The sequence below is a fragment of the Aythya ferina genome (genome assembly GCF_964211825.1).
Source record: "Aythya ferina genome assembly, chromosome: 2".
In the NCBI taxonomy this organism is placed as follows: domain Eukaryota; kingdom Metazoa; phylum Chordata; class Aves; order Anseriformes; family Anatidae; genus Aythya; species Aythya ferina.
This window is the reverse complement of record NC_140297.1, coordinates 5744903-5760639: the sequence shown is the minus strand read 5'-3', so window position 1 is coordinate 5760639 and position 15737 is coordinate 5744903.

The following is a 15737-nucleotide window of genomic DNA, read 5'->3' as shown; positions in this document are numbered from 1 at the left end:
CATGCCACAACAGGGTGTTACATGCCCAGAGGGATCCAACGTGGTAATTCGCATGGCCTTTTGTTCACAGCAGCCTGCAAGCCATGCGTGTGAGAGCTCACCCACTTTGGGATACTTCTTACCACTGGGCTGGGAACAAGGAAGCCCAAAGAGTCTCCCAGCTCCTCAGTTCTCATCCTTCCAGGCACCCAGGAAATGATATTAGAAAAAATGAGCTCATCTTATGGGTGATCTCAAACATTTCATTGTTAAATATCAGATAATCCTTTGCTGGCTGTCCCACCTGTTTCCCAAAATACATCCCCCATATGCTTGCACATCTGGAGAGCAACCTTCAGCAGCAGCCACATGGATCCCATTTCCCTCGCCCTTCTGTCAGCGGAATGGCAATAGGTTGGGAGCAGTAAGGCCAAGGAACGTGAGAGCTCTTGATCTGAGCAGCAAAAAGTAAATCTTGGACAGCTCTGGGGTTGACCTCACTGTAAGCTGGATGCTTAAAAAGCACTGAGATGGATGAGGGCAAATTTCCAGCTCAACTTGTCAAAACTAGGCGGCACAACTAACCCAGCTGCATGCAGAAAGCATTGAGTTGGTGGCTTTTGTTATTTCAACCCATATTGGTTATTTTTTGTCCCACTTCTCTATTATGTGCCTCAACCCCATCAAAGTCTGCTGATTCTTCTTTGTTATTTCATAGAACAAATTCACAGTTTTTGGACCAAGTGATCATGTGGAGGAAAGGGCAGGGTCTCAGAGGGACTTTGCTATATCAGAAGACTCTTAGAAACCACTGCTTGAGCTAATTTTCCCAAAACTACCTTGATATCTCTTTGAAGAGGTGAGCCAGCAGGATATTTCTTACAGTGTTTCCTTAAATGCATGCTTTTTTTCTCTCTCTTTTTTTTTTTCTTTTTTCTTTTTTTCTTTTTTTCCCTGTTGGGTATTCCAGCATCAGCCCCCTTGGAGGATGAGAACTGCCACAATTTTCTCACATATCATTATGTCACGCTAAGAGCCTGGACCGTAACTGTAAGTCCTCTGCTGGGAATTGCCTCAAATCCTGTTTTCTGCAGAAGTGATGCAGGGGGCAGCAAGGATGCCCAGTGTTAAATGTAGGCGACGGGAGGCTCCCATGTGAGAACAGACTGAAAGGATTTGGGTTCTTCCTCTGAAGTGAAAGATTTCTGTGAGAATATGATATTAGAGCTTGTAAAACCATGAATAGGGAGGGAAAGATGTATATTAAACAATTATACCCAGGACCACTCGGAAAATTTGCAATTAAGCACATTTTAGACGTAAAATGAAATGTTTTCCCAAGTGCATGGAATTCACCTGCGGAACTCATTGCTGTGCAATGGCCAAATGTTTCAGCAGAAATTCAGATCTTTAGGGGGGGTATATCAATTAACATCTACTGATCTCCATCTTCGTGAGTCCTAAACCACTGGCAACAGCAAAGGAGGGCTTTGGGGACAGCCTGGGGACAGGACGTGGTGGCCTCTGCCAGCTTCACCGCTGCCCCAGCGAAGCATGCCGTGCTAGCTGCAGCTCACTGTGTACTTTTGCGAGGATCCCTGGAGCAGCAGAAGTTGGTACTAAAGTTCAGCTGTAACAGGAGCTTTGTTTAGCGGTGCTGGGACCAGAAGGTCAGCAGCAGCTGCTCTGCCAGGGTTTAACGCTTTGTTCACCTCCGCGTGCTCGCCCGTGCAGAATTTCCTGTTCCCCGGGCAGTGCAAGGAAGAACCTTCTGTTATTTTGTTAGCCCCTATTATTCATCAACTTTTAACGCCGAAAAGCCGAGCCGCGTGCGGCTCCGTTGTGCTGTAAGACAGCAGCCAGCAGCAGTTCCTCGCTGCTTTTTCCCAAGCAACCAGGAAATTTCGCAGCTTGTATTTTTGCAAAGTGCTGTTCAAATGATGGCAGCTCTTGAGAGCCACAGGGATGCACCACTGTCAGGATATTTAAATCACGGCAAACTTCAAGTGCCAGAATAAAGGCTCACATTGCAGGAGATAAGTGTAGCAATGCAGAGCACTCAGCTGCTATTTTGCAGCCCAGATCCCACCTAATTATTTTTTTCTTTTTGAGCAACTGCAGGGCTGAGGAGTCCGTGTGTTAACCTGGCAGAAGCCGGGGAGAGTTCAGAGGTGACTATAAATGAGCAGACAGCCCTCTAGGAGGCCATTTTGTGAAGTGGCTTGAGCACATGATGGACAGCAAGGTCTTCCCTGACTTCTAGCCCCGATTCAGGGCACGATCCTGGCTGCAGATGCCAGCAGGGTGGGCACGAGTCCCTTTTGCAGCCCTGAGGACGTGTGGTACAGGAGCACCGCTTGCGTCTATGCCACTGATGTCATCTATACCACAGATGTCTTGTCCTTCAAAACAGACGTGCGATCATGTCCCTGTGACAACTCCCACACTGTGCCTGGGCATCACCTGGGAAATGCCAGCACATCCGTGCTGTGATCACTGCCTAATAATACAGACACCCTCATGCTGCTGGGGGGGACCTTCATATTTCAGCACTGAGTTGAGGTGGTGCATGTACCCTCCAGCTGCTTTCAAACCCAAATTTCTCCTCCCAGCCTGGTAGCACACGTGTTTCCAGCAGCTCCTGAGAGGCCAACCCAGCCCTGCTCCAACACACGTGCCAAAGCCTCTGTAGGTCTGATCCCCCCTGGCAGAGACATCCCCGAGTGTGGCAGCACGCCACGTCCTGTGCGTACAGCCAAGGCATCTTGGAGGAGATAAAACTACAGCAAACCCCAGCGGCTCCCCAAGCTTTTACCCACCCTGCCAGGCCACCACCACGTGTCTCCCCCCGCTGAGCTGCCCTCCAGGTCAGCCCGTCTCATATCACAGCTCTCCAGCAGCCCCTGCCTGATGGCTCAGCAACAGCCCCAGGAGCTGCAGTCCTAAATTATACTGCTTTGTTATGGTTATAGTCTTTTATTCTCCAGGCTCTTCGCTGAACAGCCGTGACACTTTGACCAGAAACCTCAAAGGGCTCCAGCTACTTAGAATTTGCCTCTCCTCTTCACTAGGGTTTGCTAGTGTGAGACTTCCCTGGGGATTTACTGTTTATTCTTCCCACAGCGCCTTATCAAGCTGGATCAGCATGTTCAGATGAGAGCATTGTAATGTTGGCTATGTCACATCCAGGGTTCCTCAAATCCCAGCTCGGCACTACTCACTGCCATCTCCTGTGTCAGGTCTTGGACCTCCGCGCTATTTTGTAAAGTGCTGGAGGACTCTTTGTGCCGTTTCATAATTGGATCATAGCGACCTTTGGCAGAGTTGACCCTTTACTTTGAAGGTGATGGCTGATGATATCCCACAGGAGCTTGTGGATTATGGGCCATGCTTACCTGGTATCATGCAAAGGCTCCTTCTGCAGATCACCACTCCTCCTACTTGCAATTGCATGAGAGAAAAGCCTTTCCTGCGCATGGATGTTTTGGCAGCTTTATTTCTGTCTAGATTCCTATCAAGAAAATTTATCAGACCAGCCTTCCCCTCAATCAATATATCAGAAGAAAGAGGTGCAGTAGAGCTGGATAACAGGGGAACAGCAACCTGCCAACCTAGAGATGCCCAAGTAATGTGACACAGCCATGGGCACGTGGTCCATACTTGCCTGTACCACAGCAAGTCTCCATCTGTATACAACCAAATGGAAGGAAAAAGCCTTTTACAGCTGGGTAGTAGCTGCTCATCTTGCTGAGGCCACAAAGGGGGAAGCTGGATCATGCAATGAATGGCAAAGGTGCTTCCTTCACCAGCTCCACCACGAGCAGCTGTGGCCACAGGAGTTAAAGCCCCCATGGCTCTGCTGCTTTACAATATGCCAGACCAAATTTTAGGTTAGATGTTAGGAAGAACTTCTTTACAGAAAGGGTTGTGAGGCATTGGAACAGGCTGCCCAGGGAAGTGGTGGAGTCACCATCCCTGGAAGTCTTCAAAAGACGCTTAGATGTACAGCTTAGGGATATGGTTTAGTGGAGGGCTGTTAGCGTTAGGTTGGAGGTTGGACTCGATGACCTTGAGGTCTCTTCCAACCTAGAAAATTCTGTGATTCTGTGATTCTGTGAAATTACCTGTCGAGATGAATGGAGCTTGGCTCCACAGAATCACGCTGGGAGACAGTCCTGATGTATCATCCACAGAGGGCAGCGGGAGAAGGCAGATATTCTTATCTGATCTGAACCAGATTGCACATCTCTGGCAATCCCTGTGGTAATGTATAATCTTGGGCCAAGCCAGGAAACCCGATCCTGTGCTGAGGCCTCCAGCTGTTACTGCACAGTATCATAAAAACCTGCTTCATGCACCTGCTTGTATAATCCACTTCCACGGGGGAACCAGCCGTCCTGGCCATCCCCAGAGATCAGTTTTGCCCTGACAAGCGAACCTTGCAAGACCTTGTAGTTTTAGCTAATATAGTTAGCATTGGCTTCCTTCTCCTGTAGGTTTGTTAGCATGCTTCCTGCACTGAAAGTATGATCTTTGAGCCTTTGAAGTGTCTTCTCCTTCACTGTTCAGTGGCTGGTGAATCCATGGAGAGACGCAATCCACAAGAAGATGCAGACATGCCTTTCTGCATGGGCACTCAAGGTGACCAAGACAGTCTTGTAACAACCTGAGCTGGAATAGGAATACAGCCAGGACTGAACACAAGGACCTTTTCCTCTCTCTACTGATTCTCTAGGAACAGACAAGGAGAAACAACCATCATCTGAAAAAGCAAGAACACAAGTTACCTAGACCCAAGTTAGAGTCCCTGTGTGGGCTGTATTGACCATGAATACCACGCAGATCTTCTTAGTGACCGTCCTCATCAGGACAAAACCTGAGCCCCTCTCATCAGGGCAAGCCACAGCAGACTCAAGACCAGAGGCAGATTTCTATCATTCTCTCACCTTTTCATTCTTCTTTTTCCCCCAAATCCATGTGAATGTTTCCATGACACACCAGCATAAAAGGGAGTCTGGTACTGTAATTTCCTGTGGAGAGGAAGCTGTAAGTCAATTACCAGCTATCTTTAAGCCAGGAAAAAGACTGAATTCAAGATGAGAGACACCAATAAAGTCCTATAGGGACAGACTCCACAAATGAAAGAATGAACATTTTTGCACGGTTTCTTTTGAAACCACAGAAGAGCAGCGCTGGGCAGGAACAGAGCTTTCTCTGTGATTCACTGGAGGGTTCCAAAACTCCAGAGGAGACATAACCCTCCTCTAATAAATGACAAAGGACCAGCTCCCCGCTCTTTTCACTGGCTGCAGCAAAGTCAAAGCAGATGCGGTGACCCACAGCGAGCGAGGACTTGAGCTCGCTGCAGCAGCCCAGCACGTGGCCAAGGGTCTGGCTGCTCCACATCCCAGCCCCTTCCAAGAGCTGTAGGATGGCTGTTCCCCAGCAGAGCTTTCAGCTGGTCCGTCTGCTACAGGTTCTTCTTCTGCCCCCCACAGTGGGCTGTATTAAGTAAAATATCGGACATCTGCTGTCTGTGGTTGGTTTTCTTTCATCCCCTCCCCAGGCCGAGACCGGCCTGGCAGGAAGTGCAGCTCCCTTGCATTGTTTTGCACCTCCCTCAGGCTAAAAGGTGGGGAGAAGGCCCCCAAGTCACACTCAGCAGCTCCTTTTAGCAACAAATTGTAAATATTTGGGACAAAAGCCTTCTGGATCCACTCAAACAGGGCCTTTGCTAGTGCAGACAAAGACACACACAGCGGCAAGTGTTTCACTTAGCGCTGCGTCCTGGCCCTTTCTGAACCCTCCAGTTACTTACAGGGTTGTGTTTTGACCCGGCACCAAACAAAGTCAATCCATAGACTTTCCCACTCCAGTCAGTGAGTTGGATCAGGCCCAAAATCCCACAGTATCTAAATGTGTGACAAGCATTATTAACACCTTGTTAGTACCTGGTGCAATGGACTGCTCACTTCCCTGCCTGTGGTGCCAAATTGCTCCCAACCCCAAAATCAAACCACGACTCTTGGGATTCCCACACACCAAATAGGCAAAAAATATATCGTTCCTTTCTGAGAAGAAGACCTGGGCACAGCTCCTTACCTGTTACTGGTGGACTATCATGTTGCTGGTTTGTATAACAGGACCAGACTTTTTATAGCCAGGCTTGGGACCTCAGGATATGCCATTCCTACCAACAAGATGGTTTGAGGGAACAAATCCATATGCATATACCATGCCACTTCAATAACCAGCTTAAAGCTTACCATAAATGTCAGCTAACTTCTTGTTTTCCCTCTGGTGAGCTTCTAGACCTACCTTGTGCCTTGTCTGGCCTCTGTCTTCCTTGTTTCCCAGTCCCATTAGCATTAAAAGACATCCCTATACGTGCTGGCAGTGCAGTAAGAGTGCTTCTCATTGCAGTGTAATTGATTTCACTGTCACTGGTGCAGACAGCATAACTGGGGACCGAAACAACTTCAAACTAGCATAATTGATTAAGCAAAGTGACTGAAATGGTTATTAGTACCTGCATGGGTCAGAGATATTAAGACCAAAAAGGCATGGCAAAGCACAAGAACACCAGTTTCCAGCTGTGCTGAAGAGAAGAATGAGTGTGTGTGTGTGTGTGGGGGGGGGGGGGGGGGGGAAGGTGGGGAGAGAGACGTTTTCCTTCATTTTATTCAATCTCTATCTCAGCTTCACAGAACTAGAGAATAATTTGGGTTGGCAGGGACCTCTGGAGGGCTGCAGCTCAATGCTCTGATCAAAGCAGGTCTAGGTTCAAGGTCAGACCTGGTTGTTAGGTCCCTGCTCCATTGAGTATTTGTTATCTCCAAGGTCTGAGACGTCATTTTCTGGGCTCTTCTTCTAGTGCTTCAGTGCTCTCATAAGAAAAAGCTTTTTTGTTATGTCCAAAAGGATTTTTTCCTTCTGCAAATGGTGCCCCCTGCCTCTTCTTTTCTTGTGTAACTCTTCACTATAATCCTTTTAGGTAAACATAACATAAACTGCCTCTCTTTCTCTTCTCCATACACCTTGAACAATCCTTTTGACTCAGAGTGAAACACTTTACTTTGGGTTCTGGTAAGAAAAGTATCAATAATGAAAGCTGGCTTTTGGCTATGTGGGTTGATGCCACCTCCTTTTCTAGCTTCTCTCCACACTTTGTTTTCCAGCTGAAGCTTTTCAGGAATTTGGAGTTGAATATGTAAATGTTCTCCTGGGTGAACAAAAGTCACATTTCTAATAAAACTCAGTAGTCACTAGAAAAATGCACCCAAGGAAAATCATAGGAAGTTGTGTGTCTTTGAAAAAATCTCACCTGTTCTCAGCATCCTTTCCCTCAGCTCTCCTGGGTTTTAAATATTAAAGTAAGGAGCTGTTGGCTTTGATACAGAAATAGCCTAATTCTCTGCCCAAGGTATTTCCCTTCCTGGCTCTCCTCCCCTTCAGCTCGGAGTGATTCTTAAACTCTTTTTATTTTTAATTTTCTAGTATTTGCATATTTCCACCACCTCCCCCACGTGGCATGATGTCAAATCAGCAGCAAGCAGGCCAGAAGGAATGTATATCCCCATTACTCTCAGCACTACAGTGGAAGCTTTTAAGATGTAGCCAGTAAATTCAGTCTTCTACAGGGCGACTGCTAAGCAGAAGTCCCTCTTGCAAGAATGTCACCATGTGCTTCACACAACAAGGCAGCCAGCAGGCTCCTGCTGTTACCAACAGATGGCTGGAGGGTCAGCCCTCATGGTGCCAGGGCTTGCTGGATGGTTTTGCTGAGAAACAGGTAGGAAAAAATATTGCTACATGTCTGGGGAGAAAACACAAGACCAGAGCCAAGGTCAGAGCGCTTTTGAAAGGGTTTGCCACTGTCAGACCAAGTGCAGTTACCTAGACATGAACAGGCACTTTCTAATTGTCATGATTCCTGCTCAGTGTATGTTCCCGTGGGAGTGAGGTGCACAGGCCAGTGTGAAATTTTCCCATTGGGATATGTTTTTCTTTCATTAATTCCCTCCTGCTGTTATTTCTGTCTTATATCAAAGGCCAGGAGAATTTTGTCTATCCGAGAAAAGAATCAGAGGCACACACAAATCATATGACCCAAGAACCATTTTCCATTCTATTAACCCACTAAGACATACATGAATTATGAGGTAAACATTGTTGTTTCCTCTCTTTTTTTTTTTTTTCCAAAACAAAACAAATACTCACCCTGCATGGGCAATAATACCATCACACTGTGATTGTATTATCAGAAGGTCACCAGACCCAAGGAACTGGATAGAGCTGTTTTGGGGATATTTGCAGAGGTATTCTGGATCCAACTGCTTTGTAGAGGTCTAAACTTTAGCTGGTTTCAAGGAAATAAGCATATGTAGGTCTATGCTTTGCTCCAAGCCCTGAGATTTGATCTTTTCTTATCTCTACTGACCCAAAAATAAAGGTCTTTCTGACAGTTCTTAGCACACCAGCATGATACTTACACCCAGTGAAGATGAATATATACCTTCCTACTTAAAAAGTTCAAGTGTCACATGTGAAAATTGCTTTTAGGAAATGAACTGAACACATGAATATTCTGAACATGGTCATGGAAGGCAAGCTCCAGCAAGAAGCATGGGCTTTTGCTGTGGATATCTGGTGCCCTACAACACTTCCCCTATTTCTAGGAATAATGAAATTCTATGTTTCATTACAGACCATTGCTTTCTGGCTATTTTAAGCTGTTGTTAATTAGCAATATCTGTTCCAGTTGCCACTATAGGACTAATCTGGTTTCATGTAATTTATAGCAGACTGAAATGTTTCTGTCTTTATTATTTCTCTCCTATTCCTTCTGCAAACAACAAGAATAAATACTGATCAGCCTGACAGATAAACCAAACCTAACTAAGTTAGATTATTTTGATTAACTAACGTTTATCAGGCATTCAGTGCTTATCCCCATATTCTTGGAGAACAAAGTAGCTTTCCTGAATTATAAAAAGAAAGTGCATTGCGTGATAGGCGAAACTTGGAGCATATGTCTTGCCACAAGAGCATCATGGGTCTTTACAAAGCAAAGCTTTACTCCTTCAAAAATCCCTATTGCCACATATTTTGTAGCAAAAACTGACTATGCAACCTGGCAGCGCAGACTCACCTGTATTTTAAGTCAAATTCTCTTGCTTCATGTTGGGCTACCTTGACCCACGGGATCCTTACAATCCGTTTGAGAGGTGGGCATGCGGTCACTTTTAGAAATGATGTCCCACATTTCCATCCCCACTTGCAGATCTTTCTTTCTTCAATGTTATCAGTAACTCTGCGAAGAATACAGCTTGAAAACAAGACCCTTAAAATGTAGGCATTTGAGTGCCTGTGTCTACATGTAAGCTAAGTGCCCAAGCTTCCGTAATAGTCAGCAGAGGTCTGAGGCTCAATGTGGCTTTTCTGGACGTATCTGGTACCACTTGACATGCTCTCAGGATAGCCAAACTACCAGTACAGAGCTGGCCGATGAATCAAGGACCTTAGGGAGACTCTTCTGGGGCAGCAGCTGGAGCCCATACAGGACACTCAAGGACATCTCAAAGACACAAGGTAGTAGGGTGGAAGAGAGTCCTAATCCCACAGAATGCAGTTGAATGAATGTAGGGTTCACACTATCAGCTGATGGTGGTCTACTTTAGAGAAAGATTAATTTCCATCCATGCTCCATGGGCTGTACTGACTGAACTTCCACCAGCTACGGGGGGAACTCAGATGCTTAGATCCCACTTGGACACCCAACATTAAACGCCGAAATTTTTTCGTCGTAATTTCACCCTGAATAGCCAGTCGGGTGTACTGAATCAGGTCACATCGCCCTCAAGTGGACAAAGGCACCATCACAGTGAGCTGCACAAGGCAGCGATCACCGTCATGCTGTTTTCTTTTGAGGACATTTAAAAAACAAACAAACAAAAAAAAACACCAGGTATCTACCCAGTCGTACAGGACAGTCTGTACTATGAAAAAGCTCAGCTGCAAGAACACAAAGATTGCAAAGTATAGCCCAAAAATCTACAGTGGAGGAGGCCATAACTCATGCTGCCAAACCACCACCATAATTCAGCCACCTTGTACACTTCCATTACGATACTATCTCACCCAACTCAACATCAAACAAAAGGTAGTAGCAAAGCCAAGAATATAATTTACCTCTCCTGGATATCCATGCTGTGCCTTAATGACTAGAGAAAGTATTTGCTTTATGGCGCACTGCATTGTTCACTGTCCAACCGACGCACTGAATGAGCTTAGGGCCCTCTGCTGAAATATGCAGAATCTTGTTAAAAGAAATCAAAACAGGAGATCAAACTCAACTCATGTGAACAGCCTGACTTCTGGCAGCTTCCAGCACCAGGGTGCTTAACTTTGAAACCTTTGGAGTCTTAACTATTGTTCTTCATTGGACTTCCTCCAGGTTTAAAAACACACAAACAACAAAAAAGAAAAACACACACACAGAGTAATGTAAGAACAAAAGCCCTTTCACATGGAAATGTACTGACTAGTCCTGCTTCAGTCTAGAGAAAAAATTGAATCTATAGATAAAGATGCATATCTTTACAACTTGAAGGAATGGCTGACGATAGTAGCAGGAGATTATTACCCTTTGGAGGCAATACCAGAGGACAATACACGGTGTGCTCTGTTTACTTGTTAGATAGAGGAATAATGCCAAATATGGGAGTTTTCAGATCCTTCACCTGGCTCTGAGGAGGAACATTCGCCAGCAGAAGCAACTAGCCCCACAGCATGCATAGGAAACTCAAACCTGGTGTCTCTCTTCAACAGTTCACCAACCAGGAAGAGATGCACCTTGCACACACACTGTCCTCTTCCAGCTCTGTTCCTCACCCCCGTAGCAGAGGAGAACATGTCCTGCAAAGATGGTCCTATTGCTTGGGATTCTCTCTGTCTTCCTCCAAGCCTGCTCTGTCATTAGGTCCCCTAATTTATCCTGTAAAATCTGTGTTCAGGCTGTGGAAATGGTTGAACACTACCCGAAGGGAGTGGTGTAGATGAGTTTTCCAGGTTTATAACAAACATTTCTGACTGCCTTGGATACCCCAGATAAATGGTTGAGGTCAAAAGAAGGTGGTTTCTGGGACAAATCTCATCCTGCCAGATTTATATCAAGCACATTTCCACTCCAGGATAGCCTGTGCCTAATCTATTCCCAAATTTCCCTTGTAATCTCAGCCTGAAGCAGCATGTGTGCAGCCCATTTTACAGCACAAGGACCTAATTACATTTTCCAGCTGTGCAACAGACTCCCACAAAGCAAAATAAAGCCTATGAATGTGCATTTCTTAGCTACCACTCGTGGACCTCTTGGAAGCAGTCCGTGGTCCCTCAGGCTGATAAATGATCTGAAGGATGCCTGCACCCTTCCCACATCCACCTGGAGCACTTTTTCTCTATACATCAGACCTTCCCTTTCCAACCAAGTCCATTTAACATTTCCTCAGACTCCTAATAGTCCCCAGAAAAGCACAAAAAAAAAAAAAAATCCATGCTTTTCTGCACTATATTGTCTTTGGCAGCAGCTGATGGGTATTTTCCTCTCCACTGCAAGAAGTTTTGAAGAGCAGCTTCATGCCTCTGCCTCCAAGTCCAGCGAGATGTTTCTCCTGCTTGGAGAGGGCTCGTGTGAAGTCACCACCACTTGGAGAGGAGCCCAGGCACTGGAAGGGGAAACCCAGCAAGGTGCAGTCGGTCTGACAACCAAATGAGCTGCTCTGAACATGGTGGTTAGCAAGAGCCCCACAAAGGTCTCACCACAAAAGCCAAGAAACTGTGCGGTGGAGAAATGAAAGGAGGATTTAAGTGGAAGGCAAAAGAGGAGAGGCATTCTCCAAGAATTTCTAGCTCATTAAAAAAAAAAAAAAAAAAAAAAAAAAAAAATCTTAATGAGAAATGCAGCCCCCAGGCAGTCATAGGGAGTCTATTTAAAGGATGTTCATATTCCATCCCCTACAAAGTTTCATGGAGCATTTCATGGAGCATAAGGGCTCATCTAACTTTATCTCCGCTGAGAGCAGGCTGTGATTCTGCCCTTTCTGGAGCCTGACAAGGTAGATTTGGAAATGGTTCTTCACTGGCAAGGCATCAGCAGTGCTTTGGCCTGGAGTACGAGGCACTGAGGCACCCCAACCCAGAGGTACCTCTTGTCCTCTTAACCACAGGGTGCTGGGGGTGAATTCTCCGTCGGACAAGGCAGCCTCTGGGGATGGGGCCATGCCTCCAGTTAATCTTGGGTCTTTTGGTCAGATTACAAACTGACCACTTTGGCAGGAGAAATCTGGGTGAAGGTAACCATGAACTCCAGAACAGTCTGAACATGAGGAAACCCAAGTGTTCTGGGCATCATAGTACTGGCCAAGCTTAGCTCAGCAAGCAGAGTGGACTGAGCACAAGTTGGACCTGGCATGACCAAGCCATTCTACAAATGATTACCCAGAAGGGTTTTACACCCTTTAGACACCCTCATTTAAGCCTAATTCTTTCAGCAGGCCTCAATGTAGCACATAGCACACTATCATCTATAAAACAGTGTGTGATAACCATTGGAGATAATGCAGGATATGAGTTGTAGATTTGCAGATCTGAACTGTTACGGACAGCCTTAGGAAGTTCAGGGTGAGAGGGAATGGTCTGAAACTAAAAGAGGATACATTTACATTAGACATTAGGAGGAGATTCTTCACTATAACAGTAGCGAGGCACTGGAACAGGTTGCCCAGAGAAGTTGTGGATGCCCCTTCCCTGGAGATGTTCAAGGCCAGGCTGGATGGAGCCCTGGCCAACCTGATCTAACAGGTGGCATCTCTGCCTATGGCAGGGGGATTGGAATTAGACAATCTTTAACGTCCCTTCCAACCCAAGGCATTCTAAGTTTCTATGATTCAGGTTAGGCAGTAGCTAAAGAACCTGAGAATGTCAGGAGTTTGAAGAATCTGGGTCTTTTCTGGGGCAAAAGGCTACAAGGAACAGCTTGAGTATCACGTAACCAGTATACATAATTTTCACTTTATTTGGACTAAGATAAAATGGTGTGATTGTGGCCACCTACTTCTGATAGATGAGTATATTTTATATAATTTCTGAATAAAATAAAGAGATATCTGATGCCCCAAATGCATTCCTGTCCCCAAGCTGGCATTCATACAACATCCTCCACTTACAGATGCCCCAACCTGGCATGAAATTTAGTCACCACACTTATGCAAAATTTCTGGCTTAATAGGCTATTTCCCTATTAGCCTTTAAAACAAAAAGCAAACAAACAAAAAAACAGAAAACAGAAAAACAAAATTGAAAGAAAAACACCTCTTTTTATTGCAAATATCTCTGTTTCCTCATTTAACATTTGGCTTTATTTCTATTCTCCGTTCACATTTTCATACAGTTCCTATGAGTATTACACATAACTTTCCCATGCCATATCCTCCTTGCTTTATTCTCTGTTTTCCCTCTGTATTGGCTGATTTTATTGTTAAGAAAAATTTGTTTTTATCTGTCACCGTGAAAACCTAAATGCTTTGGGACAGGTTCCCTGAATACTTGTGAACAATGATCTCATGGGTGTGACTCAACCACCCACAGTAAATAGAGGACAATTCTGAGCATCCTGAGGATGAGACCATGCAGACTCAGGATGCAGTGGGGCTGTGGCTGACTTAGGGTCGGTGATGCAAGAAAATTCATTGTATGCGGACTCATGACATGAAGCTTGCTTTCTGCCCTAAAAAAGAAGCATCACCTGCATGGCTTTCCTATTGTTTCATGCAGCTTGATGTGCCTGCCCTCCACCATGTGCTAACACCTACTTGGCTTCCAGTGACTAAGGTTTGGGCTCTCATCATGGGAAGACTCAGGCTTGAGTCCAACATCTGATCACAGTGGCTACCTTCCCATTACACAAACCCTCTCCTTCTGCCAGTGACAGCAATAAAATCGACTGAAGCCTTTTCCTCTCTTAATTTCCAGTAATCTCCTGGATGAGCCATCCGGGCCACCTGTGCAGGGCTCCCTGGGTTTGCATGGAAGGCACTGAGATGTGCTTCCACTCCCTGTAGGTGTGAGTTCAGAAGCAAATCAGCCTTGCTGACTCACAAACCCCAGTATGGCTCTTTACCAACTTGCTCCGGGATGAGTCACCCCACGGGTGAGTAATACGGTGCATCTGCAGTGCATATTTACGGCAGTTTTGCATTGACCAAGTCAGCAGGGAAATTGTTTGTGTAGAGTAACCATGGAGAGAAAGGAAACGTTGGAGAGGACCAGGAGACTGGGGCTGAGGAAAATCCAAGGGGGGAAAACATATTCCAACCCCACAGTCCCATAGTGCCCTACACATGCAGACTTAGTGTTTAAGAAGGAAATATTTGCCTATGGCTTTTTCTTTTATTTCTTTATTTCTTTTTTTTCTTTTTTTTTTTTTTTTTCCCTCTTTTCCGTGATGTCTTCCAGTCAGGAAAAGCCAAAACACTATAAGAAGAAATAGCCTTGTGATGGTGTCATCTGGGTCTAGAGCCCCTGCAAATCCCACAAGGAAGCATGTTGACACAGTGGCGTCAGCTCTTCTGAGTTTTTCCTACCTACAATAGCTCCAAGGAGATGCTCCTTGGGTGTCAGGAGGGTTCTCCTCACCAGACTTTTCACCTCACCCCACACCCTCCCGAGATCACATCTCACGGGTTTGGCTCAGAAACCATGACTAAGTGGCTGCTGAGGGTGGACCCAAAAATCTCACTGCCTTCCCTTTTATTCAGTTTCGTGAGGGTGAGAGACAAAGAGGCAGGTAAAAAGAAGGCTGTGTCACTTGGGTCCTACGAGCCCATACTTGTAGCAAATTAATGTGTGTCTTCTCCCTTCCATCATGGTGCTCTGCACCATCCAGACTGCCTTTGAAAGGAAAAGGAGAAAAAATTAAAAATAAAACATCAATCATCTTATTCTTTAATGAAAAGCGAGATGTGTGTTTTCCAGGAACAGTTCACACCACAGGTGTTTTAAGAGCTGCTAAAGGACTATGAAGTTATTAGTATGTGTTTTCATAAATGGTTAATCAGTCAATAGATAGTGCCACCTCTATGTGTTCCCACTGATATGGTTTTAACCATCTGTTAGAGATTATACTTGTGTCTACAACATCACTTTACCCTGTATCAAAACAATGAATTATTTATAAATGTGCTTGGTTTTTCTCTTTTACTGCTTGTCTCCAGACCAGAAGCACCTTTAAGCAATGGGTTTTACAGTTACAAGGCTGGCTGATTCCTGAACATTATTAATTTGTCCACCTGCCTGGTAGAAACAACATCTCCCCCTGCAAACTTGGAGGAAGGGGGGCTTGTGCAGTTGTGCTCATTGCAACACAAACCACATAGTTCCTGGCTTGAGATATAGCAGAAAATATTCCTGCTTCTGCACAAAAAAGGTTGTAGCATGAATAGGTTGTTCACACGAAGTAGAAATAAAGACTCTTCTATTTTTCACTCTAACACAGACCTCAACTTCTAATTTTATTTACAGCAAAACTCAGCAGAAAATGCTCTTTTGGCAAAGCCTGGTATTATATATTTTTTAAAATCACTTAGAGTCGAGAATAGCAAAACCGAGTGAACGCGTTTGTTGGCTGATTTGTGCTGCAGAAAAAGCTGTACTTTGTACCACTCAGAACCAATGTGCATACAATGGGTAAACACACAATGAGA